Source organism: Bufo gargarizans, unplaced genomic scaffold (assembly GCF_014858855.1).
Source record: "Bufo gargarizans isolate SCDJY-AF-19 unplaced genomic scaffold, ASM1485885v1 original_scaffold_1315_pilon, whole genome shotgun sequence".
NCBI classification, from domain to species: domain Eukaryota; kingdom Metazoa; phylum Chordata; class Amphibia; order Anura; family Bufonidae; genus Bufo; species Bufo gargarizans.
Genome location: NW_025334305.1, coordinates 31,996 through 59,727, shown reverse-complemented (window position 1 = coordinate 59,727; position 27,732 = coordinate 31,996). Strand labels below are relative to the sequence as shown.

Below are 27,732 nucleotides of genomic sequence, written 5' to 3'. Positions count from 1 at the left end.
GATCCGGCGCTAATACATTCCTATGGGAAAAAATGCCGGATCTGGCGTTCAGGCAAGTCTTCAGTTTTTTTCGCCGGAGAGAAAACCGTAGCGCGCTGAACTGAAGACGTCCTGATGCTTCCTGAGCGGATCGCTCTCCATTCAGAATGCCTGGGGATGAAACTGATCAGTTCTTTTCCGGTATAGAGCCCCAAGGACGGAACTCAGCGCCGGAAAAGAAAAACGCCAGTGTGAAAGTGCCCTTATGCAGGAGAAGACTCCAGCGTAACGTAAACCGGACGGATCCGCTATACAGGCCATAGACTTCTAATATGACGGAATGAATAACGGAATGCCTCTAAAGGCTTTCCGTTATGGGATTGCATTAGGGTGCGTGGTAACGGAATCCATAACGCAATTCAGTAAATACCACAACCCGAACCGAAAAACTAATGTCAAAATATGAAATGTGCTCATCCCCAGTTACAACCACGTGAAATCCCCCAGGAAGATGGTGGTGCGACAGAAAGCTGGACTATTACTGGTTAACCGCCTAACGCAGGATTGCGGTCCGGAGTCGGCCGGTTTGTTTATCTTCGGCGCGAGATGCGAGATTTCCTGTGAACGCAGGAGCGCGCGTTCACAGAAAACGTCAGGTAAACGAGTGCGTCTACAGCCTGCCAGCGGCGATCACGTGCTGGCAGGCTGTAGATGCGATTTCTTTATTTTTTAACCCTTGAAAGGTATATCAGATGCTGTTTTGATAACCGCGTCTGATATTCCGCTACCTGGTCATCTGGTGTCCCTTTTGTTTGGATCGACCACCAGAGGACACAGGCAGCTCAGTAAGTAGCACCAAGCGCCACCCTACACCCCCCGTCACTAATTAACTCCTGATCACCCCCCTGTCAGGCTCCATTCAGACGTCTGTATGTGTTTTGCGGATGCACAAAACACGGACACCAGCAATGTGCTTTCTGCATTTTGCGGATCCGCACATTGCCAGAACTATATAGAAAATGCCTTTTCTTGTCCGCAATTGCGGAGAAGAATAGGACATGTTCTATAGGCTCTACAAAAAACGCAGTGTTCATCCGATCAGGCCTGATCTTGTGCGCACACTTCAGGGCTCCAGATGGCGACCAAAATGGTCGCCAATGCGACTTAGAATTCACAAATGGCGACAAGACTTTTTAGTCTTGTCGCCATTTGCGACTAGACCCTCCGCGGCAGCTCTGCAGTAGAACAGCGACGGGCACAGGAGCTGATAGTTCTCTGCCGCCGCCGATGTTCTTAGAGTGGAAGCTGCTGCTGCCAGCCCCTCCCCTCCCCGCCCACCAACCAATCAGAGCTGAGTCAGTGAGTCACAGCACACAATAGCAGAGCCGCTGGCAGCAGGGAGGGGAGGGGCTCGGGAGGAGTGTAATCTGATCCTAGAGTGGAAGCTGCTGCTGCCAGCCCCTCCCCGCCCACCAACCAATCAGAGCTGAGGCAGTGAGTCACAGCGCACAATAGCAGAGCCGCTGGCAGCAGGGAGGGGAGGGGCTCGGGAGGAGTGTAATCTGATCCTAGAGTGGAAGCTGCTTCTGCCAGCCCCTCCCCTCCACCCCACCAACCAATCAGAGCCGAGGCAGTGAGTCACAGCACACAATAGCAGAGCCGCTGGCAGCAAGGAGGGGAGGGGCTCGGGAGGAGTGTAATCTGGTCCTAGAGTGGAAGCTGCTTCTGCCAGCCCCTCCACCCCACCAACCAATCAGAGCCGAGGCAGTGAGTCACAGCACACAATAGCAGAGTCGCTGGCAGCAGGGAGGGGAGGGGCTCGGGAGGAGTGTAATCTGATCCTAGAGTGGAAGCTGCTGCTGCCAGCCCCTCCCCTTCCCGCCCCACCAACCAATCAGAGCTGAGGCAAGGCAAGCACTAGCAGCTCTGAGTCACTGACAAGTACAGGATGAAAGAATCGAATGAGTCGCAGGTGAAAAGAATCTAAAGATCCGACTTAGTTAGTGACTCATTCGATTCTTTCTTAGACTCCCTGTACAGTGTGCCCCCCCCAACACCCCAGTATAAGAAACATTGGTGGCGCAGTGCCGCCCCCCCAACACCCCAGTATAAGAAACATTGGTGGCACAGTGTGCCCCCCAACACCCCAGTATAAGAAACAGTGGTGGCACAGTGTGCCCCCCACACCCCAGTATAAGAAACATTGGTGGCACAGTGTGCCCCCCACACCCCAGTATAAGAAACATTGGTGGCACAGTGTGCCCCCCACACCCCAGTATAAGAAACATTGGTGGCACAGTGTGCCCCCCCCCCCAGTATAAGAAACATTGGTGGCACAGCGTGCTCCCCAACACCCCAGTATAAGAAACATTGATGGCACAGTGTGCCCCCCACACCCCAGTATAAGAAACATTGGTGGCACAGTGTGCCCCCCACACCCCAGTATAAGAAACATTGGTGGCACAGTGTGCCCCCCACACCCCAGTATAAGAAACATTGGTGGCACAGTGTGCCCCCCACACCCCAGTATAAGAAACATTGGTGGCACAGTGTGCCCCCCACACCCCAGTATAAGAAACATTGGTGGCACAGTGTGCCCCCCCCCAGTATAAGAAACATTGGTGGCACAGCGTGCTCCCCAACACCCCAGTATAAGAAACATGGGTGGCACAGTGTGCCCCCCACACCCCAGTATAAGAAACATTGGTGGCACAGTGTGCCCCCCCAGTATAAGCAACATTGGTGGCACAGCGTGCTCCCCAACACCCCAGTATAAGAAACATTGGTAGCACAGTGTGCCCCCCACACCCCAGTATAAGAAACATTGGTAGCACAGTGTGCCCCCCACACCCCAGTATAAGAAACATTGGTGGCACAGTGTGCCCCCCACACCCCAGTATAAGAAACATTGGTGGCACAGTGTGCCCCCCCAGTATAAGAAACATTGGTGGCACAGCGTGCTCCCCAACACCCCAGTATAAGAACATTGGTAGCACAGTGTGTCCCCCACACCCCAGTATAAGAAACATTGGTGGCACAGTGTGCCCCCCACACCCCAGTATAAGAAACATTGGTGGCACAGTGTGCCCCCCACACCCCAGTATAAGAAACATTGGTGGCACAGTGTGCCCCCCCCAGTATAAGAAACATTGGTGGCACAGCGTGCTCCCCAACACCCCAGTATAAGAAACATTGGTGGCACAGTGTGCCCCCCACACCCCAGTATAAGAAACATTGGTGGCACAGTGTGCCCCCCCAGTATAAGAAACATTGGTGGCACAGTGTGCCCCCCACACCCCAATATAAGAAACATTGGTGGCACAGTGTGCCCCCCCAGTATAAGAAACATTGGTGGCACAGCGTGCTCCCCAACACCCCAGTATAAGAAACATTGGTAGCAGTGTGCCCCCCACACCCCAGTATAAGAAACATTGGTGGCACAGTGTGCCCCCCACACCCCAGTATAAGAAACATTGGTGGCACAGTGTGCCCCCCCAGTATAAGAAACATTGGTGGCACAGCGTGCCCCCCACACCCCAGTATAAGAAACATTGGTGGCACAGTGTGCCCCCCACACCCCAGTATAAGAAACATTGGTGGCACAGTGTGCCCCCCACACCCCAGTATAAGAAACATTGGTGGCACAGTGTGCCCCCCCCCAGTATAAGAAACATTGGTGGCTCAGTGGGAAGTGCCAATGAGGGTTACATTTTTTTTTTTAAATTAACTCACCTCCTCCAGTTGATTGCGTAGCTGCCGGTCTCCTGTTCTTTCTTCAGGACCTGTGGTGATGTCACTGAGCTCATCACATGGTCCATTACCATGGTGATGAATCATGTGATGTATCATGTGATGAGCACAGTGATGTCACCACAGGTCCTTTGACAGGTCCCGAAGAAAGAACAGGAGACGATCAATTGGAGGAGGTGAGTTAATTATTATAATTTTTTTTAACCCTCATTGGCACTGCCCACTACGCCACCAATGTTCATTATATTGAGGGGGGGCGCATTGCGCCACCAATGTTTATTATATTGAGGGGGGCACACTGCGCCACCAATGTTTATTATATTGAGGGGGGCACACTGCGCCACCAATGTTTATTATATTGAGGGGGCACACTGCGCCACCAATGTTTATTATATTGAGGGGGGCACACTGCGCCACCAATGTTTATTATATTGAGGGGGCACACTGCGCCACCAATGTTTATTATATTGAGGGGGCACACAGCGCCACCAATGTTTATTATATTGAGGGGGGCACACTGTGCCACCAATGTTTATTATATTGAGGGGGGCACACTGCGCCACCAATGTTTATTATATTGAGGGGGGCACACTGCGCCACCAATGTTTATTATATTGAGGGGTGCGCACTGCGCCACCAATGTTTATTATATTGAGGGGTGCGCACTGCGCCACCAATGTTTATTATATTGAGGGGGGCGCACTGCGCCACCAATGTTTATTATATTGAGGGGGGCACACTGCGCCACCAATGTTTATCAAACTGGGGTGTTGGGGGGGCGCATTACGCCACCAATGTTTATTATATTGAGGGGGCACACTGCGCCACCAATGTTTATTATATTGAGGGGGGCACACTGCGCCACCAATGCTTATCATACTGGGGTGATGGGGGGGCGCACTGCGCCAATGTTAATTATATTGGGGGAGCACACTGCGCCACCAATGGTTATCATACTGGGGTGTTGGGGGGCGCACTGCGCCAATGTTTATTATATTGACCTTCTACTTTGCAGTCTGTATTCATAACCCTGTTATAAGGGAAAATAACACAGTGAATAGACTGTCTCCTAGCAACCATGAGTGAAAATCGTACCGCATCCGCACTTGCTTGCGATTTCCACGCAGCCCCATTAGCTTCTATGGGGCCTGCATTGCGTGAAAAACGCACAACATAGAGCATGCTGCGATTTTCACGCAACGCACAAGTGATGTGTGAAAATCACCGCTCATGTGCACAGCCCCATAGAAGTGAATGGGTCCGGATTCAGTGCGGGTGCATTCCGGTATTTTGAATGCCAGATCCGGCACTAATACATTCCTATGGGAAAAAATGCTGGATGCGGCATTCAGGCAAATCTTCAGTTTTTTTTCCGCCGGAGATAAAACCGTAGCATACTGCGTTTTTATATTTTACCTGAACAGTCCTAATGACTGAACTGAAGACGTCCTGATGCATCCTGAACGGATCGCTCTCCAGTCAGAATAAAGGGCGATCTGCCTGATCAGTTCTTTTCTGATATTGAGCCCCTAGGACGGACCTCTATGCCGGAAAAGAGAAACACTAGTGTGAAAGTGCCCTAAAATATTAAGGTTAAATCCCCCCTTTCCCAATTTTACATATAAAATATATAAACAATAAATAAATAAACATATTACATAGCGCTGCATCCGAAAAGTCCAAACTATTAAATTATTAAAAAATATCTCCTATGCGGTGAGCAATCGCCATTTTTTAGTCACCTTGTCACCCCAAAAAATAGGATAGGACTGTTCTATTATGGGCCGAATGTTTTATAAAATGCAAAATGCACGCGGCTTTTTTTGGTGTTGTTTTTTTTGCGCGGTCTTGAGTATCACAATACTTTTTTTATGGTGACGAAAGCGAATCAAAATTTTGGTATCAAAACAACCCTATGCCGATCTGATCGGCGTAGCATTGTCACGATACCAACATTTTGATTCGGTGACTAAAAATTTGATTTGGCTCCTAAATTTTTCAGTTCAGCCCCACCGCAGTGACTGAATTTTTTTATTCTGATCACTGCAAAAACACCGTAAAATCGCTGTGGCGCTATAAAAGATCACTTTTGAGGGGCATGGCGAGTTCATAGAATAATTTTTTTGTTTTTTTCTCTTACAAAATCATTTTCCATTAACTTCTGCCCAAAAAAAAATAAAAAAATATTTTTATCTAGGAACTCGCCATGTCCCTCACGGAATACCTTGGGGTGTCTTCTTTCCAAAATGGGGTCACTTGTGGGGTATTTATACTACCCTGGCATTTTAGGGGCCCTAAAGCGTGAGAATCCAAATGCCTAAAAATGCCCTCTTAGGCCTCATGCACACAACATTTTTTTTTCATGGTCCGCAAAAACGGGGTCCGTAGGTCCGTGATCCGTGACCGTTTTTTCGTCCGTGGGTCTTCCTTGATTTTTGGAGGATCCACGGACATGAAAAAAAAGTTGTTTTGGTGTCCGCCTGGCCGTGCGGAGCCAAACGGATCCGTCCTGAATTACAATGCAAGTCAATGGGGACGGATCCGTTTGACGTTGACACAATATGGTGCCATTTCAAACGGATCCGTCCCCATTGACTTTCACTGTAAAGTCTGGAGTTCTTTTATACCATCGGATTGGAGTTTTCTCCAATCCGATGGTATATTTTAACTTGAAGCGTCCCCATCACCATGGGAACGCCTCTATGTTAGAATATACTGTCGGATATGAGCTAGATCGTGAAACTCAGATCCAACAGTATATTCTAACACAGAGGCGTTCCCATGGTGATGGGGACGCTTCAGGTTAGAATATACTGAAAAACTGTGTACATGACTGCCCCTTGCTGCCTGACAGGTGCTGCCAGGCAGCAGGGGGCAGACCCCCCCCTCCCCCCTGTTTTTAACTCATTGGTGGCCAGTGGGCCCCCCTCCCTCCCCTGTAGTTAACTCATTGGTGTCCAGTGGGCCCCCCTCCCTCCGCTGTAGATAACTCATTGGTGGCCAGTGGGCCCTCTCCCCTCCCTCCCCCTCCTAATTAAAATCGCCCCCCCTATCATTGGTGGCAGTGGAGAGTACCGATCGGAGTCCCAGTGTAATCGCTGGGGCTCCGATCGGTAACCATGGCAACCGGGACACCAATGAGTTAACTACAGGGGAGGGAGGGGGGATCACTGGACACCAATGAGTTAACTACAGGGGAGGGAGGGGGGGGGCCCACTGGACACCAATGAGTTAACTACAGGGGAGGGCGGCCGCACTGGCCACCAATGAGTTAAAAACGGGGGGGGGGTCTGCCAGGCAGCAGGGGGCAGTCATGTACACAGTTTTTCAGTATATTCTAACCTGAAGCGTCCCCATCACCATGGGAACGCCTCTGTGTTAGAATATACTGTCGGATCTGAGTTTTCAGAAGTGAAAACTCGCCTCTGAAAAAGCTTTTATGCAGACGGATCTTCGGATCCGTCTGTATGAAAGCAACCTACGGCCACGGATCACGGACACGGATGCCAATCTTGTGTGCATCCGTGTTCTTTCACGGACCCATTGACTTGAATGGGTCCGTGAACCGTTGTCTGTCAAAAAAATAGGACAGGTCTTATTTTTTTGACGGACAGGAAACACGGATCACGGTCTCGGCTGCAAAACAGTGCATTTTCCGATTTTTCCACGGACCCATTGAAATTCAATGGGTCCGCGAAAAAAAAGGAAAACGGCACAACGGCCACGGATGAACACAACGGTCGTGTGCATGAGGCCTTAATAGATACCATAATAGAATTTGGGCCCCTTTGCACACCTAGGCTGCAAAAAAAGTGTCACACATCTGGTATCACCGTACTCAGGAGAAGTTGGGGAATGTGTTTTGCGGTGTCATTTTACATATACCCATGCTGGGTGAGAGAAATATCTCTGTAAAATGACAACTTTTTTTTTATTTTATTTTTTTATACAAAGGGGAAAAGTTGTCTTTTAGAGAGATATTTCTCTCACCCAGCATGGGTATATGTAAAAAGACCCCCCAAAACACATTGCCCAACTTCTCCCGAGTACGGCGATACCAGATGTGTGACACTTTTTTTGCAGCCAAGATGCGCAAAGGGGCTCAATTTCCAATGAGTACTTTCAGGATTTCACAGGGCATTCTACTTCTTACGCTTTAGGGACCCTAAAATGCCAGGGAAGTATAAATACCCCACATGTGACCCCATTTTGGAAAGAAGACACCCCAAGGTATTCCATGAGGGGTATGTTTAATTCATGTTAAATTTTATTTTTTGTCACAAGTTAGTGGAATATGAGACTTTGTAAAAAAAAAATAATAATAATAATTTTCCGCTAACTTGTGACAAAAAATAAAAACTGCCATGAACTCACTATGCCCATCAGCGAATACCTTAGGGTGTCTACTTTCCAAAATGGGGTCATTTGAGGGGTTTTTCTACTGTCTGGGCATTGTAGAACCTCAGGAAACATGACAGGTGCTCAGAAAGTCAGAGCTGCTTCAAAAAACGGAAATTCACATTTTTGTACCATAGTTTGTAAACGCTATAACTTTTACCCAAACCAATAAATATACACTTATTGCATTTTTTTAAACAAAGACATGTAGAACAATAAATTTAGAGAAAAATGTATATAGAAATGTATATAGAAATGTAGTTTTAACCCCTTAAGGACACAGGGCGTACAGGTACGCCCTTGTGCCCTGGTACTTAAGGACACAGGGCGTACATGTACGCCCTGTGCATTTTCAATCACCGCCGCGCGGCCGGCGGCGATCGAAACCCCGTGCCTGCTCAAATCATTGAGCAGGCACTTGGGGCAAATGCGTCGGGGGGTCCGGTGACCCCCCCCATGTATGCGATCGCAGAAAAACGCAGGTCAATTCAGACCTGCGGTTTTCTGCGTTTCCGGGTTATTCGGGTCTCTGAAGACCCGATAACCCGGAACAGGATGGTGATGGTGGTGTGATTTCACTCCACCAATCACCATCCAGCGATCCTGAGTGGTGATGGTGACATCACCACTCAGGATCGCTTTCTGATTGGTCTGTGGGCGGTCCGGCGGCAGATTCAAAAGAGGCAGGCGCTCCTCTCCTCCTCCTTTTGTGTTCCGGAGCCGGAGGAGAGAGGAGCTGCCTGCACGTGTCTGCTGCCACCGCTGCACCGCTGCCTGCACCCGATCTGTGCCCCCCCAGGACCCGATCTCTGCCCCCAGCACCCCATCAGGTACATAGGGACAGCTAGGGAAAGTTTGGTTTAGGCAGGGAAAAAAAAAGGGAAAGGTAGTTTTTTTTGAACTTTTATTGCATCACCCCAGTTAGGGTGTCTGGGGTCCACAGCACAGCTGTGTGACCCTAGACCCCCCAGGGGTGCTGCCACTTGCCCCCCTCCCCCTGCCACTGTTAGCGCATCGCACACCCCACCGCTGATCAACTTCGGACGGTTGATCAGCGGTTTTGAATTTTTTCCCCCACATTTTTTGCCCTTTTTTTAGTTAGTTTATTTTATTTTTTTTCTGTTCGTTTTAGGGTGAGTTCGTGAACACCCGTGCCCCCTCACACACGCACACCAAATAAAGAGTTACACACACGCACATATACACGCAGACACACACTCCCCTATGGCCCGCCGGACGTTCTCGGCCGAGGAGGCATACGCCCAGCTTGCCTCCGAGTCCGAGAGTCCCAGTGAGGATGAGGATGATCCCACATTCCTGTTGTCATCCGCATCCTCCTCATCATCTAGCGATGATGATGAGCCCCCAAGGCGGCGGAGACGCCGCCAGGCGGAGCAAGGGGACCGCCATGTTAGGGACCCTGTGGCCCACACTAGTACGAGCAGCTCTGGGGCTCGTACTGGTTTCCCGGCCCACCAGTTAAATCCACCGGAGCACCCTGCCGGTGAACTTGTCTGGTGTAGCCCAGAGCGATACGAGCCCGTGATTCCCGATTTCGTAGGCCAATCAGGAATCCAGATTTCCACAGTGGGCTACACTGAATATGACTTTTTTTGTCATTTTGTCAGTGACCCACTGGTAAATCTGATGGTGGAGCAGACGAATCTGTACGCCCAACAGTTCGTCGCTCAACACCCGGGCTCCTTTTTGGCCAGGCCCGGTGGCTGGACGCCGGTCAGTGCAGCCGAAATGAGGACATTTTGGGGCCTCGTGCTGCATATGGGCCTGGTCAAGAAACCCAGTGCCAGGCTGTACTGGAGTGGGGACGTCCTATATCAGACCCCACTTTACAGTACGGTTATGACACGCTCCCGGTTTGAGGCCATCCGGAAATGTCTGCATTATTCCGATAATGCAGCATGTCCACCCCAAGGTGATCCTGCCCATGACCGTCTGTATAAGATACGGCCGGTCATCGATCACTTTGGGGCCAAATTCATGGAGGCCTATGTACCTGGAAGGGAGGTCGCGGTTGATGAGTCTCTCATTGCGTTCAAGGGGAGACTCATTTTCCGCCAGTATGTGCCTTCCAAGCGGGCGAGGTATGGCGTGAAGCTATACAAAATTTGTGAGAGTACCTCAGGGTACACTTACAAATTTCGTGTATACGAGGGGCGAGATTCCCGGATTCAACCCCCAGAATGTCCCCCCACTCTGGGTGTTACCGGGAAACTTGTGTGGGACCTTATGCACCCACTGCTGGATAAGGGTTACCACCTTTACGTGGATAACTTTTATACTAGTATCCTCTTGTTCCAGTCCCTTGCCGCCAGATCCACGTCCGCTTGTGGGACCGTGCGGAAAAATCAACGCGGCCTCCCTGCCCACCCCCTCCAGGTACCTATCCCCAGGGGTGAGACCCATGCCCTTACCACTGGAAACCTGTTGCTGGTCAGGTATAAGGACAAGAGGGATGTCCTTATGCTGTCCACAATTCATGGTAACGGCATCACCCCTGTCCCTGTGCGAGGTACCGCGGCAACGGTCCTCAAGCCCGATTGTATCGTCGCCTACAATCGGTATATGGGAGGAGTTGATCTCTCTGATCAAGTCCTCAAGCCATATAACGCCATGCGCAAAACCCGGGCATGGTACAAAAAAGTTGCATTGTCTAGTTGGTACAGGTTGCCATGTACAACTCTTTTGTGCTGTCCCGGAGCGCTGGCAACACAGGGACATTCCTTCAGTTCTATGAGGCAGTCCTCAAGGCCCTGATCTTTTCTGACCGGGAACTGGAGGCGCCCGGATCGTCCCTGGCCAACACTTTCCAGGTGTGGTCCCCCATACTGGAAAGAAGGGACGAACCCAAAAAAGATGCAGAGTGTGTCGCAGGAGGGGGATACGGAAGGACACCACAACTCAGTGTGACACGTGCCCCGATCATCCGGGCCTCTGCGTTATCGATTGCTTCAGGGAGTATCGCACTTCCATGGAGTACTAAATTTATATCCCAATTAAGCACTGACATCGGATAAAAAAAAATGGTTCTCAGACTTGAGACACCCAAAAAAACTAAAATAATTTATTAAAAGTAGACATATTAGGTATCGCCGCGTCGGTAATAATCTCCTCTATAAAACGACCCCATGACCTAACCCCCCCGATTAACACGGTACAGAAAAAAAAAAAAAAAGGTGCAAAAAAAGTTTTTTTTGTCACCTTACATAATAAAAAGTTTAATAGCAAGCGATCAAAAAGTCATATAGCCCCCAAATTAGTGCCAATAAAACCGTCATCTCATCCCGCAAAAAATGAGCCCCCACATAAGATAATCAGATAAAAAAAAAAATAGAAAATGACTCTTAGACTTTAGAGATACAAAAATTTTTTTAGGGTATCAAAAAGGATAATATAGTCTAAAACATAAATAATTGTAAAAAAAAGTTTACTTATTAGGTATCGCCGCGTCCGTAAGAATCTCCTCTATAAAAATACCCCATGACCCAACCCCCCAGATTAACACAGTAAAAAAAAAAAAAAAAAAAAAGGTGCAAAAAAATATTTTTTTTGTCACCTTACATAACAAAAAGTTTAATAGCAAGCGATCAAAAAGTCATATAGCCCCCAAAATAGTGCCAATAAAACCGTCCGCTCATCCCGCAAAAAATGAGCCCCCACATAAGATAATTGGCTAAAAGAAAATAAAAAAAATGACACTTAGACTTTAGAGATACCCAAAAAAAAATGTTGTATCAAAAAAGATAATATAGTCAAAAACCTAAATAATTGTTAAAAAAAAGTAGACTTATTAGATATTGCCGCGTCCGTAAGAATCTCCTCTATAACAATATCCCATGACCTAACTACCCAGATTAACACGGTTAAAAAACAAACAAAAAAAAACGGTGCCAAAACCGCTATTTTTGGCACTTTTCCATTTCAGTCCGTTTTTTCCGGTAACAAAACAAGGGTTAACAACCAAACAAAAGTTAAAATTTATTACCCTGATACTGCAGTTTACAGAAACGCCACATTTGTGGTCGTAAACTGCTGTATCAGTAAAAGGGAGGCCGCAAAAGGAAAGGCCCGACATGGTTTCTGGAAGGCCGATTTTGATGGCCTTTTTTATTGACACCATATCCCTTTTGAAGCCCCCCTGATGCCCCCCTAGAGTAAAAACTCCCTAAAATTGACCCCATTTAAGAAACTACACCCCTCAAGGTATTCAAAACTGATAATACAAACTTTATTAACCCTTTAGGTGTTCCTCAACAGTTAATGGCAAATGGAGATGAAATATCAGAATTTCAATTTTTGGTAACCTTGCCTCACAAAAATGTAATATAGAGCAACCAAAAATTATATTTGCCCTAAAAATACTCCCCCAAAAAATGCCACCTTATCCTGTAGTTTCCAAAATGGGGTCACTTTTAGGGAGTTTCGACTCCAGGGGTGCATCAGGGGGGTTGAAACAGGACACGGTGTAAATAAACCGGTCCATAAAAATCAGCCCTCCAAAAACCATACGGCGCACCTTTCACTCTACGCCCCGCTGTGTGGCCGTACAGTAGTGTACCGCCATATATTGGGTGTTTCTGTGAACGGCAGAGTCAGGGCAATAAAGATAGTCTTGTTTGGCTGTTAACCCTTGCTATGTTAGTGGAAAACATGGGTTAAAATGGAAAATAAGGCAAAAAAAGAAATTTTCTAATTTCATCCCCATTTGCCAATAACTCTTGTGCAACACCTAAAGGGTTAACGACGTATGTGAAACCAGTTTTGAATACCTTGAGGGGTGTAGTTTCTTAGATGGGGTCACTTTTAGGGAGTTTCTACTCTAGGGGTGCATCAGGGGGGTTCAAATGGGACATGGTGTCAAAAAACCAGTCCATAAAAATCTGGCTTCCAAAAACCATACGGCGCACCTTTCACTCTACGCCCCGCTGTGTGGCCGTACAGCAGTTTACGGCCACATATTGGGTGTTTCTGTAAACAGCAGAGTCAGGGCAATAAAGATACAGTCTTGTTTGGCTGTTAACCCTTGCTTTGTTAGTGGAAAAAATGGGTTAAAATGAAATATTAGACAGAAAAAAGAAATTCTCAAATTTCATCCCCATTTGCCAATAACTCTTGTGCAACACCTAAAGGGTTAACAACATATGTAAAATCACTTTTGAATACCTTGAGGGGTGTAGTTTCTTAGATGGGGTCATTTTTGGGTGGTTTCTATTATGTAAGCCTCGCAAAGCGACTTCAGACCTGAAATGGTCCCTAAAAATTTAGTTTTTGTAAATTTCTGTAAAATTTCAAGATTTGCTCCTAAACTTCTAAGCCTTATAACATCCACAAAAAATAAAATATCATTCCCAAAATAATTCACACATGAAGTGGACATATGGGGAATGTAAAGTCATCACAATTTTTGGGGGCATTACTATGTATTACAGAAGTAGAGAAACTGAAACTTTGAAATTTGCTAATTTTTCAAAATTTTGGATAAATTTGGTATTTTTTGGTGCAAAAAAAAATATTTTTTTGACTTAATTTTACTAGTGTCATGAAGTACAATATGTGACGAAAAAACAATGTCAGAACGGCCTGGATAAGTCAAAGCGTTTTAAAGTTATCAGCACTTAAAGTGACACTGGTCAGATTTGCAAAAAATAGCCAAGTCCTTACGGTGAAATAAGGCTGAGTCCCTAAGGGGTTAATTGAAACATTTTACAACTGAAAGTGAAAAATTGTTTTTTTGCAAAAATTTAGGTAATTTTCGATTAATATAAAAAAAAGTTCAAATGTCAGCAGCAATGAAATCCCACCAAATGAAAGCTCTATTAGTGAGAAGAAAAGGAGGTAACATTCATTTAGGTGGCAAGTTGCATGACCGAGCGATAAACGGTGACAGTAGTGCAGGGCCGAAGTGTAAAAAGTGCTCTGGTCATGAAGGGGGTTTCAGCTAGCGGGGCTGAGGGGGTTAAAGCACCCGTCCCATGGAGTGATGGCATATTGCTTGGCCCCTGAACCATGTCCGAGCAGTGTGCCATCCCTCCATAGGATGGCCTGACAGAGGTTATGTTGTGAACTTCAACATATCATGTGAGGTGTTCCAACAGAAGCCCGTACGACTTTACAGCTGACCTGAAAATGCCACTGTGCAGCATACCCCTTACGTGCTGTCCTATTACAGGGGCTGTCTGATGTGTATTGACCAGGTGGACGTGTGAGAGGAAGCAGAGGGGCATGGGGGGACATTACCTCTACTTACAAGGATGTTGTGCTTTGTAAAACGATTCCTAGTATAAGTTCCTTATTAGAGAGTCTTTGGACTGTGGGAGGAAACCTATGCAATTGTGGGGAGGACATTTAGTCCTGAGTTGGATTCTAACCTGGAGACTTCCCGACCCCCTGCCCTGTGCGGTGAGAGGCAGTCCTAGCAGTCTCCTGGGTGGGCTCTGCAGCAGCCGCCGCTCCCTCTAGTTTTAAGGAAGGTTTATAATTCATTTTATTTTTTATGTTGCAGAAACTGATGCATCTTCTGCTGTAAAAACCAAGCGAGGTGCGACAAAAACCTCTGATCTCATTGTGCTTAACTTATCATGGGAAACAACAAGGCAGGATCTAAAGGACTACTTCAGCACCTACGGGGAACTCCTTATGGCCCAGGTATTGATGTTGCTAAAGTCCCCCAGTGCCTGCTGTGGTTTCATGGTTCTTGCCACTTAACGCTTTTTCTCAATGTTTTGCCAGGTTAAAAAAGATGCCCACACCGGCCATTCTAGAGGTTTTGGCTTCATAAGGTTTACGGAATATGAAACCCAAGTGAAGGTGATGTCCCTGCGTCACAAGATAGATGGAAGATGGTGCCATTGTAAGCTGCCTAATTCCACGGTAAAGCCATGTTCAGACTTTGGTGTATGTGTTCACATCTGTTATGATGAAGTGGTCGGTAGTGAAGACCCTTCTCCACTAGGACATTATATATGCCCCAAAAACTAACACAACCTGCAGTGTAAAAAGTGCAATGCTGCCCCGCGGTAACACGCCACGTGGCTGCGTGTGTCCTGTGACCATCGCCTTTCCTGACTACAGGTCATGTGAGCTGAACTCGCAGCATCATAGTGATCCTAGGCTGCTGTGAGTTTGGGATGCACAACCTGCAGCTGTCAGTCACACCGCTAGTCACCGACCAGGCCATGCTTGTGCAAGGTGGACTGAGGAAAAACGGCAAATCGGCTGTCTGGAATTTCTCTTTTGTCAATGGAGGACGGATCCGTTTTCTATTATGCCCGATTGTGTCAGTGAAAACGGATCCGTCCTGGCACACAATGTAAGTCAATGGAGGACGGATCCGTTTTCTATTGTGCCCGATTGTGTCAGTGAAAACGGATCCGTCCTGGTGCACAATGTAAGTCAATGGAGGACGGATCCGTTTTCTATTGTGCCCGATTGTGTCAGTGAAAACGGATCCGTCCTGGCACACAATGTAAGTCAATGGAGGAGGGATCCGTTTTCTATTGTGCCAGATTGTGTCAGTGAAAACGGATCCGTCCTGGCACACAATGTAAGTCAATGGAGGACGGATCCGTTTTCTATTGTGCCCGATTGTGTCAGTGAAAACGGATCCGTCCTGGCACACAATGTAAGTCAATGGAGGACGGATCCGTTTTCTATTGTGCCAGATTGTGTCAGTGAAAACGGATCCGTCCTGGCACACAATGTAAGTCAATGGAGGACGGATCCGTTTTCTATTGTGCCCGATTGTGTCAGTGAAAACGGATCCGTCCTGGCGCACAATGTAAGTCACTGGAGGACGGATCCGTTTTCTATTGTGCCAGATTGTGTCAGTGAGGACAGATCCGTCCTGGCACACAATGTAAGTCAATGGAGGACGGATCCGTTTTCTATTGTGCCAGACTGTGTCAGTGAAAACGGATCCGTCCTGGCACACAATGTAAGTCAATGGAGGAGACGGATCCGTTTTCTATTGTGCCAGACTGTGTCAGTGAAAACGGATCCGTCCTGGCGCACAATGTAAGTCACTGGAGGACGGATCCGTTTTCTATTGTGCCCGATTGTGTCAGTGAAAACGGATCTGTCCTGGCGCACAATGTAAGTCACTGGAGGACGGATCCGTTTTCTATTGTGCCCGATTGTGTCAGTGAAAACGGATCCGTCCCCATTGACTTACATTGTGCGCCAGGACGTTTGGCTCAGTTCATCAGACGGACACAAGACGCTGCGGCCTCCAGAGCGGAGACTGAACTGGTGCATTCTGAGCGGGTCCTTTTCCATTCAGAATACATTAGAATGCAAACTGATCCGTTTTGGACGCTGAGCCCTGAACGGATCTCGCAGACAGAAGCCAAAACGTGAATGTGAAAGGCGAATTCATTATGGGGAAAGAGGGATAACTTTAGTGTAAAATACTCTGTGATCTTCAGATCGCCTGTTCCTTGCTCTGCAGGGTTCGGGAGATCTGCTATATTTGTTATGGAGCGCTGCCACCTGTGGGGCTCCTTGAGAACTACAGCTGTACCGTGGGGCTCAATGTGGCCAGGTGCCTGCTTTATTATATAGCCGTCACGTCTGCATATGGGGTGGGCTCGGCACTGCAGCCCCCTCTATACAATCCCTGGAACATAATGCTGGACGTGTATGGCATTATACACATGATGGCTGTAGCGGTTCTTATGGGAAGATTGATGTAAATGGGCTTTGGATCGGATCTGTAGAAAGCGGCTATCTTGTAACGAGGACCTTTCCGGGGTTTGTAGTAACTGAGATAAATATCTGACTAGGGCTGCACGAAATGGGAATTTTGTGCGATTGCGATTAGGGCCCTAGAAATTGCGATAACGATATGCGATGCGATATTTTAAGGGAATTGCGCTAGAGGTCTATTTGCTTGGATTTTCTAGGTACAATCACACACACATTACTGGTCATGCTGAAATGCGGTTATGCCCAACTCCAGACCTGAAACGCACAGCGCTTTACACACTAAAACATCTCTTACTAAAGGGAATAACATATTTCATTACCGCAAAAGTCCGAAATACAGAACTTCCCATTTCTTACTAGCGCTGCACAGAACGGAGAAATCCGATAGAACAGAGAGAAGAACATGTGATCATTCCAAACACCGAACAAACAGGAACGTTTTACAGAACACCATAGTCAGCAGCAGCAATATAAGGGAATATACCGGATTTATCGCCCTATAAGACGCACCTGCCCATAAGACGCACCTAGGTTTTTGAGTAGGAAAATAAGAAAAATAATATTTTGGAAAAGGTGTGCTTTTGGTGGGTTTTGAACTAATATTGGTCTGTGGATTACACTATTATGGGGATCTGTGGATGGCACTGTTATGGGGGATCTGTGGATGGCACTGTTATGGGGATCTGTGGATGGCACTGTTATGGGAGATCTGTGGATGGCACTGTTATGGGGATCTGTGGATGGCACTATTATGGGGGATCTGTGGATGGCACTGTTATGGGGGATCTGTGGATGGCACTATTATGGGGGATCTGTGGATGGCACTGTTATGGGGGATCTGTGGATGACACTCTTATGGGGGATCTGTGGATGGCACTGTTATGGGGGATCTGTGGATGGCACTGTTATGGGGGATCTGTGGATGACACTATTATGGGGGATCTGTAGATGGCACTGTTATGGGGGATCTGTGGATAACACTGTTATGGGGGATCTGTGCATGAAACTATTATGGGGGATCTCTGGATGGCACTGTTATGGGGGGATCTGTGGATTACACTGTTATGGGGATCTGTGGATGGCACTGTTATGGAGGAGATTTGTGGATTACACTATTATGGGGGTCTGTGGATGGCACTGTTATGGGGGATCTCTAGATGGCACTGTTATGGGGATCTCTGGATGGCATTGTTATGGGGGATCTCTGAATGACACTGTCTACGAGGAGATCTGTGAATGACACTGTTATGGGGGATCTATGGATGGCACTGTTATGGGGGATCTGTGGATGGCACTGTTATGGGGGTCTGTGGATGGCACTGTTATGGGGGATCTGTGGATGATACTATTATGGGGGGATCTGTGGATGACACTGTTATGGGGGATCTGTGGATAACACTGTTATGGAGGGATCTGTGGATGACACTGTTATGGAGGGGATCTGTGGATGGCACTGTTATGGGGGATCTGTGGATGGCACTGTTATGGGGGATCTGTGGATGACACTAATATGGGGGATCTGTGGATGACACTAATATGGGGGATCTGTGGATGACACTGTTATGGGGGGTCTGTGGATGGCACTATTATGGGGGATCTCTGGATGGCACTGTTATGGGGGGGTCTGTGGATGACACTGTTATGGGGGGATCTGTGGATGGCACTGTTATGGAGGAGATCTGTGGATGGCACTGTTATGGGGGATCTGTGGATGACACTATTATAGGGAATCTGTGGATGACACTGTTATGGGGGGTCTGTGGATGGCACTATTATGGGGGATCTCTAGATGGCACTGTTATGGGGGGATCTGTGGATGACACTGTTATGGGGGGATCTGTGGATGGCACTGTTATGGAGGAGATCTGTGGGTGACACTATTATGGGGGATCTGTGGATGGCACTGTTATGGGGGGATCTGTGGATGGCACTGTTATGGGGATCTCTGGATGGCACTGTGATGGGGCATCTGTGGATGACACTGCTATGGGGGGGATCTGCGGATGACACTGCTATGGAGGGGATCTCTGGCTGGCACTGTTATGGGGGGCTCTGTGTTTGGCACTGTTATGGGGGGATCTGTGGATGACACTGCTATGGGGTGATCTGTTGATGGCACTGTTATAACATCTTATGCTTTGTGCCATCCACAGATCCCCCCCATAACAGTGTCCCTGCAGTGTGAATGACCCTGAAAACAGGGGCTGGGGGCCGGCATCTGGATTAGGAATGACCGTGGGGACCGGTGCAGTCCCTGTATCCTAATGCACCGGCCCCGCTCACTGTTGTATAATCTTATCTAACCTGCATTGCTAAGATACAATAATCATGTGTAATCCAGCTGTATTACTTACAACTAGGTTCTGTAGCAGGGAGGAGGGAGGACGGGAGGACGCCGCCTGCTTCATTAATAAAGAGGGCGGCGCAGGTGCATGACATAGTGAGTGACGCGTCGCCCGCCCGTCCTCCCGGCCTGCCTCCTCCCTCCTCCCTGCTACAGAACTTAGTTGTAAGTAATACAGCTGGATTACACATGATTATTATATCTTAACAATGCAGGTTAGATAAGATTATACAACAGTGAGCAGGGCCGGTACATTAGGATACAGGGACTGCACCGGTCCCCACTGTCATTCCTAATCCAGATGCCGGCCCCCAGCCCCTCCTCCCTCTGTTCATACAACCGCCGACCATGCTGTGCGGCATCGCGGGCGGCCGTGTATCATTGTAGGTTATCACAGCATTTTTGGGTTGGCCAACTCGCCATATCACAATCATTATCGGGATACGATTGCTTTGGCGATATATCGTTTTTTTTAAAATAGCACTCCTGTGCCTCGTTATGGCCCCCCGCAAATTCCGCGCTCAGTATGCCAATACGGAGCAATGAGGAGGAGGTGGAGTCTTTCTCTCTGGGCGTCTCCTTCTCCCTGGCTGTGACGCTCTGCGCTGCGATTGGACAGCTCTACCGCCAGGGAGAAGGAGACGTCCACAGAGAGACTCCGTCTCCTCCTCATTGCTCCGTATCAGCATACTGAGCGCAGAATTTGTGGGGGGCCAAAACGGGGCGCAGGAGCGCTATTTTAAAAACCAGGCAGGGTGGCAGCACAGATATTTATCTCAATTGCTACACACCCAGGAAAGGTCCTCTTTAAAGGGATATGTCACAGAAGTCTTTACTGCCCGTTAAAACCAGACAGTGACACACAAGTCCTTTGGTTCTAATCTAGTTTCATGGCAGACTTTGTTCCTTCTATCTTCCGACCCGCACTGTGGAGGCAGCCATCTTGCCTGAGCGGTCTGACAGCAATTGCATTTTTTTTACGCATTCTCTTATTAGCTGTATAATGAGGGTTCTCTGGAAATGGTAAAAGCGCTGCTGTGCCCATTCACGTGACACCGCCATGTCACTTTATTACTATTCGTCACAACGTTGGGATGCATACTTCTAGGCCTCTCACTCATTGTGGCTTCTCTACAGCAAAGCACGGATGAACCTGTACGCAGCCGGATGGTATATGTTGGCCGGTGCACTGAGGATATCACAGCGGAGGAGCTTCGCCATTTCTTCACGCAGTACGGGGAGGTTGTGGATGTGTTTGTCCCAAAGCCATTTAGAGCGTTTGCCTTTGTGACCTTTGCCGATGACCAGGTAAGAGGCAGCTAAGTTATATATTGTATCTGTCATCTGTTCTGCATGAGTAAATGGTTTTTAACGTGTTCATTCATACATTTTAAAGGGGTTGTGCCAAGTTTTCAAGCTGTCCCCTGCCCACAGGATAAGGGATAACGAAGTACCTGATTGGTGGGGGTCCAGTTTCCCACATACACCCTGCCCATCCTGCTGTAGTCTTCAGAGGCTCCCATGGAGAGTGAATGCAGAGTCACGGCTGTGGAAGACTTGGGGCACTCCCTTTAAGTCTTCAGAGACTCCCATGGAGAGTGAATTCAGAGTCAGGGCTGTGGAAGACTTGGGGCACTCCCTTTAAGTCTTCAGAGGCTCCCATGGAGAGTGAATTCAGAGTCAGGGCTGTGGAAGACTTGGGGCACTCTCTTTAAGTCTTCAGAGGCTCCCATGGAGAGTGAATGCAGAGTCAGGGCTGTGGAAGACTTGGGGCACTCCCTTTAAGTCTTCCGAGGCTCCCATGGAGAGTGAATGCAGAGTCAGGGCTGTGGAAGACTTGGGGCACTCCCTTTAAGTCTTCAGAGGCTCCCATGGAGAGTGAATGCAGAGTCAGGGCTGTGGAAGACTTGGGGCACTCCCTTTAAGTCTTCCGAGGCTCCCATGGAGAGTGAATTCAGAGTCAGGGCTGTGGAAGACTTGGGGCACTCCCTTTAAGTCTTCAGAGGCTCCCATGGAGAGTGAATGCAGAGTCAGAGCTGTGGAAGACTTGGGGCACTCCCTTTAAGTCTTCAGAGGCTCCCATGGAGAGTGAATGCAGAGTCAGGGCTGTGGAAGACTTGGGGCACTCCCTTTAAGTCTTCAGAGGCTCCCATGGAGAGTGACTGCAGAGTTAGGGCTGTGAAAGACTTGGGGCACTCCCTTTAAGTCTTCAGAGGCTCCCATGGAGAGTGAATGCAGAGTTAGGGCTGTGAAAGAATTGGGGGCACTCCCTTTAAGTCTTCAGAGGCTCCCATGGAGAGTGAATGCAGAGTCAGGGCTGTGGAAGACTTGGGGCACTCCCTTTAAGACTTCAGAGACTCCCATGGAGAGTGAATGCAGAGTCAGGGCTGTGGAGGACTTGGGGCACTCCCTTTAAGTCTTCAGAGGCTCCCATGGAGAGTGAATGCAGAGTCAGGGCTGTGGAAGACTTGGGGCACTCCCTTTAAGACTTCAGAGACTCCCATGGAGAGTGAATGCAGAGTCAGGGCTGTGGAGGACTTGGGGCACTCCCTTTAAGTCTTCAGAGGCTCCCATGGAGAGTGAATGCAGAGTCAGGGCTGTGGAAGACTTGGGGCACTCCCTTTAAGTCTTCAGAGGCTCCCACGGAGAGTGAATGCAGAGTCAGGGCTGTGGAGGACTTGGGGGACTCCCTTTAAGTCTTCAGAGGCCTCCATGGAGAGTGAATGCAGAGTCAGGGCTATGGAAGACTTGGGGCACTCCCTATAAGTCTTCAGAGGCTCCCATGGAGAGTGAATGCAGAGTCAGGGCTGTGGAAGACTTGGGGCACTCCCTTTAAGACTTCAGAGGCTCCCATGGAGAGTGAATGCAGAGTCAGGGCTGTGGAAGACTTGGGGCACTCCCTTTAAGTCTTCAGAGGCCCCCATGGAGAGTGAATGCGGAGTCAGGGCTGTGGAAGACTTGGGGCACTCCCTTTAAGACTTCAGAGGCTCCCATGGAGAGTGAATGCAGAGTCAGGGCTGTGGAGTACTTGGGGCACTCCCTTTAAGTCTTCAGAGACTCCCATGGAGAGTGAATGCAGAGTCAGGGCTGTGGAGGACTTGGGGCACTCCCTCTAAGTCTTCAGAGACTCCCATGGAGAGTGAATGCAGAGTCAGGGCTGTGGAAGACTTGGGGCACTCCCTTTAAGTCTTCAGAGACTCCCATGAAGAGTGAATGCAGAGTCAGGGCTGTGGAAGACTTGGGGCACTCCCTTTAAGTATTCAGAGGCTCCCATGGAGAGTGAATGCAGAGTCAGGGCTGTGGAAGACTTGGGGCACTCCCTTTAAGTCTTCAGAGGCTCCCATGGAGAGTGAATGCAGAGTCAGGGCCGTGGAAGACTTGGGGCACTCCCTTTAAGTCTTCAGAGGCTCCCATGGAGAGTGAATGCAGAGTCAGGGCTGTGGAAGACTTGGGGCACTCCCTTTAAGTAGATGAAATCTTCTGCAGAACTAAGCAGTGATGTCTGGGGGGCTGAGTGCAAGCGCTCACTTACTCTTAACCAGGTATTCCCGTTTTATGGAGCAATTTTCTAATATACATCTATTTAAAATTCTGTTCATGGACCTTTTTATATCCGTGCCTTTGTCGCAGTCCATTGTAGTCCTGTAAAATGCATCCGTAGGAGGGCTGGTTAGGACTAAACATGGCGTCAGTAATGTCATACATTGTACGGTGAAGGGTGTGGCATGACGGCCATGGATACATTACACAGGACTGATACATGGGCTGTACCATTCTTCTTCATATAGGGTCAGCTGTCTGATATGAGCGGTATGTATGCAGAATTTTATATACATGCATATTAGAGGATTGTATCATTTCCTATTATATAAGCACATAAACATATCCCCCTGTATGTGGGCAATATAGCTCTGGCTTCCACAGATCAGACCTTCCATAGCACATCTATGGAGAAAATACTAATGGATCCAGTTCTTGCCTCAGCATTGGGTAGGTTCTGAAAAGTGCTCACACTGACAATTGTGGATATGACGGACCACCAGTTGGCTTAGCTTTCCCCTTTTTGCCATGTGGCTGTCTGGATTTAAAGGGGTTGTCCCATCTATACCTGTGGCACATCCACTGGTATGTCCTAAATGTCTGATGGAGGCAGGTCTCAGAAGTGGGACCAGCACAACAATCTTGAAAAGGGGACTCATGCTTGGCTATATTTGAAACTTCCATAGAAGTGAATGGAGATCCATGCGTGCACAGCCTCCTATCAGGGTAAGGTAGGGCCCCGTTCTCAAGATAGTAGTGGGTCCAAGAGTTTATGCCCTTAATCCCCAGATGAGAGCACTCACTTACATTCCTAATACAAGTCATTAAAGGAGTGGCTGCGTTCAAAGCTGAACCTGATAGAAGCTCCCCTTTCCTTGCATCGTGTAGCTTGTTGTCAGCTGGTGACGTACCGAGCTTCACATCAGTATGCTAGGCAGAGACTTGTGCCTAGCAGGGAACCCGGTGATGTCACTGGCACAAATGGGCCGTGTAGATAGCTGTTCTGGGTGGTTTTAGAGGCAGTACCACTGATGCCCAGAACACTGCTATACACTACCCATTTGTGTTGGTGACGTCACCAGGCTCACTGCTAGGTGGAAGTCTCTGCCTAGCATACTGATGTGAAGCCTGATCTGTCACCGGCAGTAGAACAGACCGTGCCCTGCACAAGTGGAGCATCGGAGCAAGGAAATGCTGCACTCCTACATGGTAATGGAGTGAAGGGGAGCTTATATCCGGCTTCAGCCCTGAACCTGGACAAGCCCTTTAACCCGTAGGATACCAGCACTGTACCTGTACGGCGCTGGTATCAGGGTCACAAATCCCAGCACCATACGGCTACGGTGCTCTGTGCGGGCGCAGGAGCTGCTCCCGTCCGATCAGCCGCAGTGGTCCGGCAGTCACTGATAGCTGGACCCCTGCTGTATGAGCCAGCATCGGAGAAAACGCTGATGCCGGCGCATGAACCCTTGCACTGCCTCGGTCAGCGCTGACCGTGGTATCCTGCGGCGTGGCCAAACTATGCCAAAACAGCCATGTTTTTCCACCTTGCCTCACAAAGTTTAATACCTAGCGACCAAAATGGTACCAATCAAACGGTCACATCATCCCGCAAAAAATGAGCCCCCACGTAAGACAATAAAAACCAATGGCACCCGTAAACCAATCCATCAAAATCTGCGCTGCAAAAGCCATATGGCGCTCCTTCTGTTCTGAGTCCTGCCATGAGCCCCCACAGCAGTTTATCACCACACATGGGGTGTTACCGATTCAGGAGAAAATGGGTAACAAATTAGTTGATGCTTTTTCCCCTGTTACCCCTTGTGAAAAATGAAAAATTTGGGGCTAAAGCAACATTTTATTGGAAGAAACAAAACTTCATTTTTACAGCGAAGCGTTTCCAAATTCCGTAAAAGGCTTAGGGGGTCAAAGTGCTCAATACCATCCGTAACATAATCTTTAAGGAGTGTAGTTTCCAAAATGGGGTCACTTTTTGAGGGTTTCCATTGTAGGGGTATGTCAGGGTCTCTTCAAATACAAAATGGTGCCTAATAACCAATCTTGTGAAATCTGCCTCCAAAATGTTTATTTTGCTGTTAACCCTTGCTGTGTTGCAAGCAAAAATGTATTAATATAAAAAATCTACCAAAAAAGAGAAATTTAGAAATTTCACCTCCATTTTCCTTTAATTCTTGAGGAATACCTCAAGGGTTAACAAAGTTTGTAACATCAGTTTTGAATAATTTGAGGGGTGTAGTTTCTAAAATGGGGTCATTTATGGGGGGTTTCCATTACGTAAGCCCCTCAAAATCACTTTATAACTGAATTGGTGCTTAAAAAATGGTTTTGGAAACTTTGTTGAAAGTCTTCTAACGTCCTAAAAATAAAAGGAACATTTACAAAATGATGCCAACACAAAGCCGACATATGGGGAATGTTGGTTGGTAACCATTTTATGAGGCATTACTAGATGTCTTAAAAGTAGAGAAATTCTAATTTGGGATAAATGTATAAATAAAGGTGAAATATATCGACTGAAATTTCCCACTGTCATGAAGTACAATGTGTCACGAGAAAACGTTCTCTGAATGGCTTGTATAAGTAATAGTGTTCTAAAGTTATTACCACACAAAGTGACACATGTCAGATTTGCAAAAATCAGCCTGGGATTTAAGGTGGAAAGTGGCCCGGTGCTGAAAGGGTTAACCAATGTGCCGTTGTTTAGAAGCCCGGTAATTCCAATGTTTTTCCCAGTCATTGGTGCTAGAATTGGATTTGTAGATGTCACCTCGGTGACTGAATGTCTTTATTTTTTTCCCAAGGTTGCCAAGTCTTTGTGTGGAGAAGATGTGATTATCAAAGGATTCTGTGTTCACGTATCGGCAGCTAAACACAATAGAAAGAGCCCTTTGGAGAGCGGTGGCAGAGTCCCAGGACCCATCTTTGGGAATTGGGGATATCCTAATAACAGGCCAAACAATGGAGGCCTTGCGCACAACCAGCCTAATAACATGGGGGATGGTGGTGGCATGAACTTTAGGCCATTCAGCATTTACCCTACAATGATGGCTGCTGCTCCGGCAGCCTTACAGAGCAGCTCGGGGATGATGGGTATGCTTGCTAGAATCAGCCTGGTCCACAGGGTATCAATCAGTGGCAAGGGAATCAGCCAAGAGACCGGCCACAGAGTTTTGGCTCAGGTAGTAATTCTTATGGCTCGAACTCTGCTATAGGCTGGGGTTCTCCTAATGCTGGCTACTGGGTTCATTGGGGGCTTTAGCTCGAGTCCAAGTCCTCTGGTTGGGGTATGTAGATAGTATGGCTTAGTGAGGGGGGTGGGTAAGGCAACATTTCCTAATTTTATAGTAATTACAAGTGTAAAATGTAATTTACAGACTTTTTCTCTAGAGGTTTTCTTCAAGCTTGCTGGTGGTTCAGCTGCATATCTTCTATGAAGGGATTAGGGTCCATTCACACATCTGTGTGTGTTTTTCAGATCCGCGGATCCGCAAAAGACGGACACCGGCAATGTGCGTTACGCATTTTGCGGACCGCACATCGCCGGCACTTAATAGAAAATGCCTATTCTTGTCCGCAATTGCAGACAAGAATAGGACATGTTCTATTTTTTTCGGGATCGGAATTGTGGACCTGGGTCCGCATTTCCGGATTCGGGCTGCACATTGTGTGGCCCCATAGAAATGCGGAACGGCATTGCGGAGGTGTGAATGGAGCCTTATGGTGTGATCCCATGATTAAGTAGCTCATGAACCCTACCTGCCTGTTGAAGAAAACGACTTGATTTTGTTTGGCATAGGCCGGTGACTAACTTAGAAAATATATAGACATAGTTCATGGTTTTTTCTCTTTGATGTAAATGAGAATCACATCTTGTGTAGAACAGTCTTCCTAAATTGTGTTCACTGCTTCAACTACTGATCTCTGCTCCGCACACTTGTCTCTCTGGGACCTGGCGCCCACTTCTGTTTTATGTCCTGCCCTGGAATCCATTCCTGATAATCCCCATCAAGAAATCTTCTGCTGTACACAGCCGTTCTGAAGACGGTGGGTGATCCAATTTTTGGCCACTACTTTCATTCGCGGAAGTCGTACCAGCACTTTGAGGCTTCATACACACGTCCGCAATTCCGTTCCACATTTTGTGGAACGGAATTGCAGACCCATTCATTTCTATGGGGCCGCACGATGTGCGGCCCGGATCCGGAAATGCAGACCCACACTTCCGGGTCCACAATTTCAATCCCAAATAAAATAGAACAAGTCCTATTCTTGTCTGCAATTGCGGACAAGAATAGGCATTTTCTATTAAGTGCTGGCGATGTGCGGTCCGCAAAATACGAAACGCACATTGCCTGTGTCCGTGTTTAGTGGATCCGCAAAACACAAACGGATGTGTGAATAAACCCTGAGTACGCACGGCTGTGAGTTGGAACCGGAAGGCTGTTTGAACTGTGGGATTGTTGGTACTAAGGCATGAGAGGCTTGGGGTATGAGTGAGATCCAGAGAGCGAGCAGTGACCTGGGGGTGCATTTTGGGATTTTTTCTTTCTAAACGTTGGAGATGTGTCTCTCGACCCAGTGGCCATAGTGAGCGTGTGCAGAGAGCAGTGGGAGCAAGTAACGCACCAATGTTCTTCTACATTTGGAAGACTGGAGCTTATTTCATTGCCCGCCTAAAAGCTATAACTGTTTGAAATGCGTTTCTGTACAAATATAATAACTTTTCCCTCTCCTTGAAATGTCTACTGCTGTGAATGCTGTATGAGGTGTGCGTTCTTTTCTGTGTCCTGACCAAAAACTCCTTTTAGAGGTCCTATCGATATGTTAAAACTTTAACCTTTATTATTGACTTTTAAAACTAAAATACTCGGAGAAACCAATACTACAAGGTCATTTAGAAATATCAGGTAGCAGTTTCGGGCTAATCAGTTAGTTTATGTCTTCTTTGGGGCGCTGTCGCTCGCTCTACATTCTAGGTA

General features: G+C 47.8%; 1 pseudogene; it reads left to right on the top strand.

The window, feature by feature from the left end:
* The first annotated feature begins 490 nt into the window (after window positions 1-490).
* On the top strand, window positions 491-26,045 carry LOC122923178 (annotated as a pseudogene).
* Window positions 26,046-27,732: the final 1,687 nt, after the last annotated feature.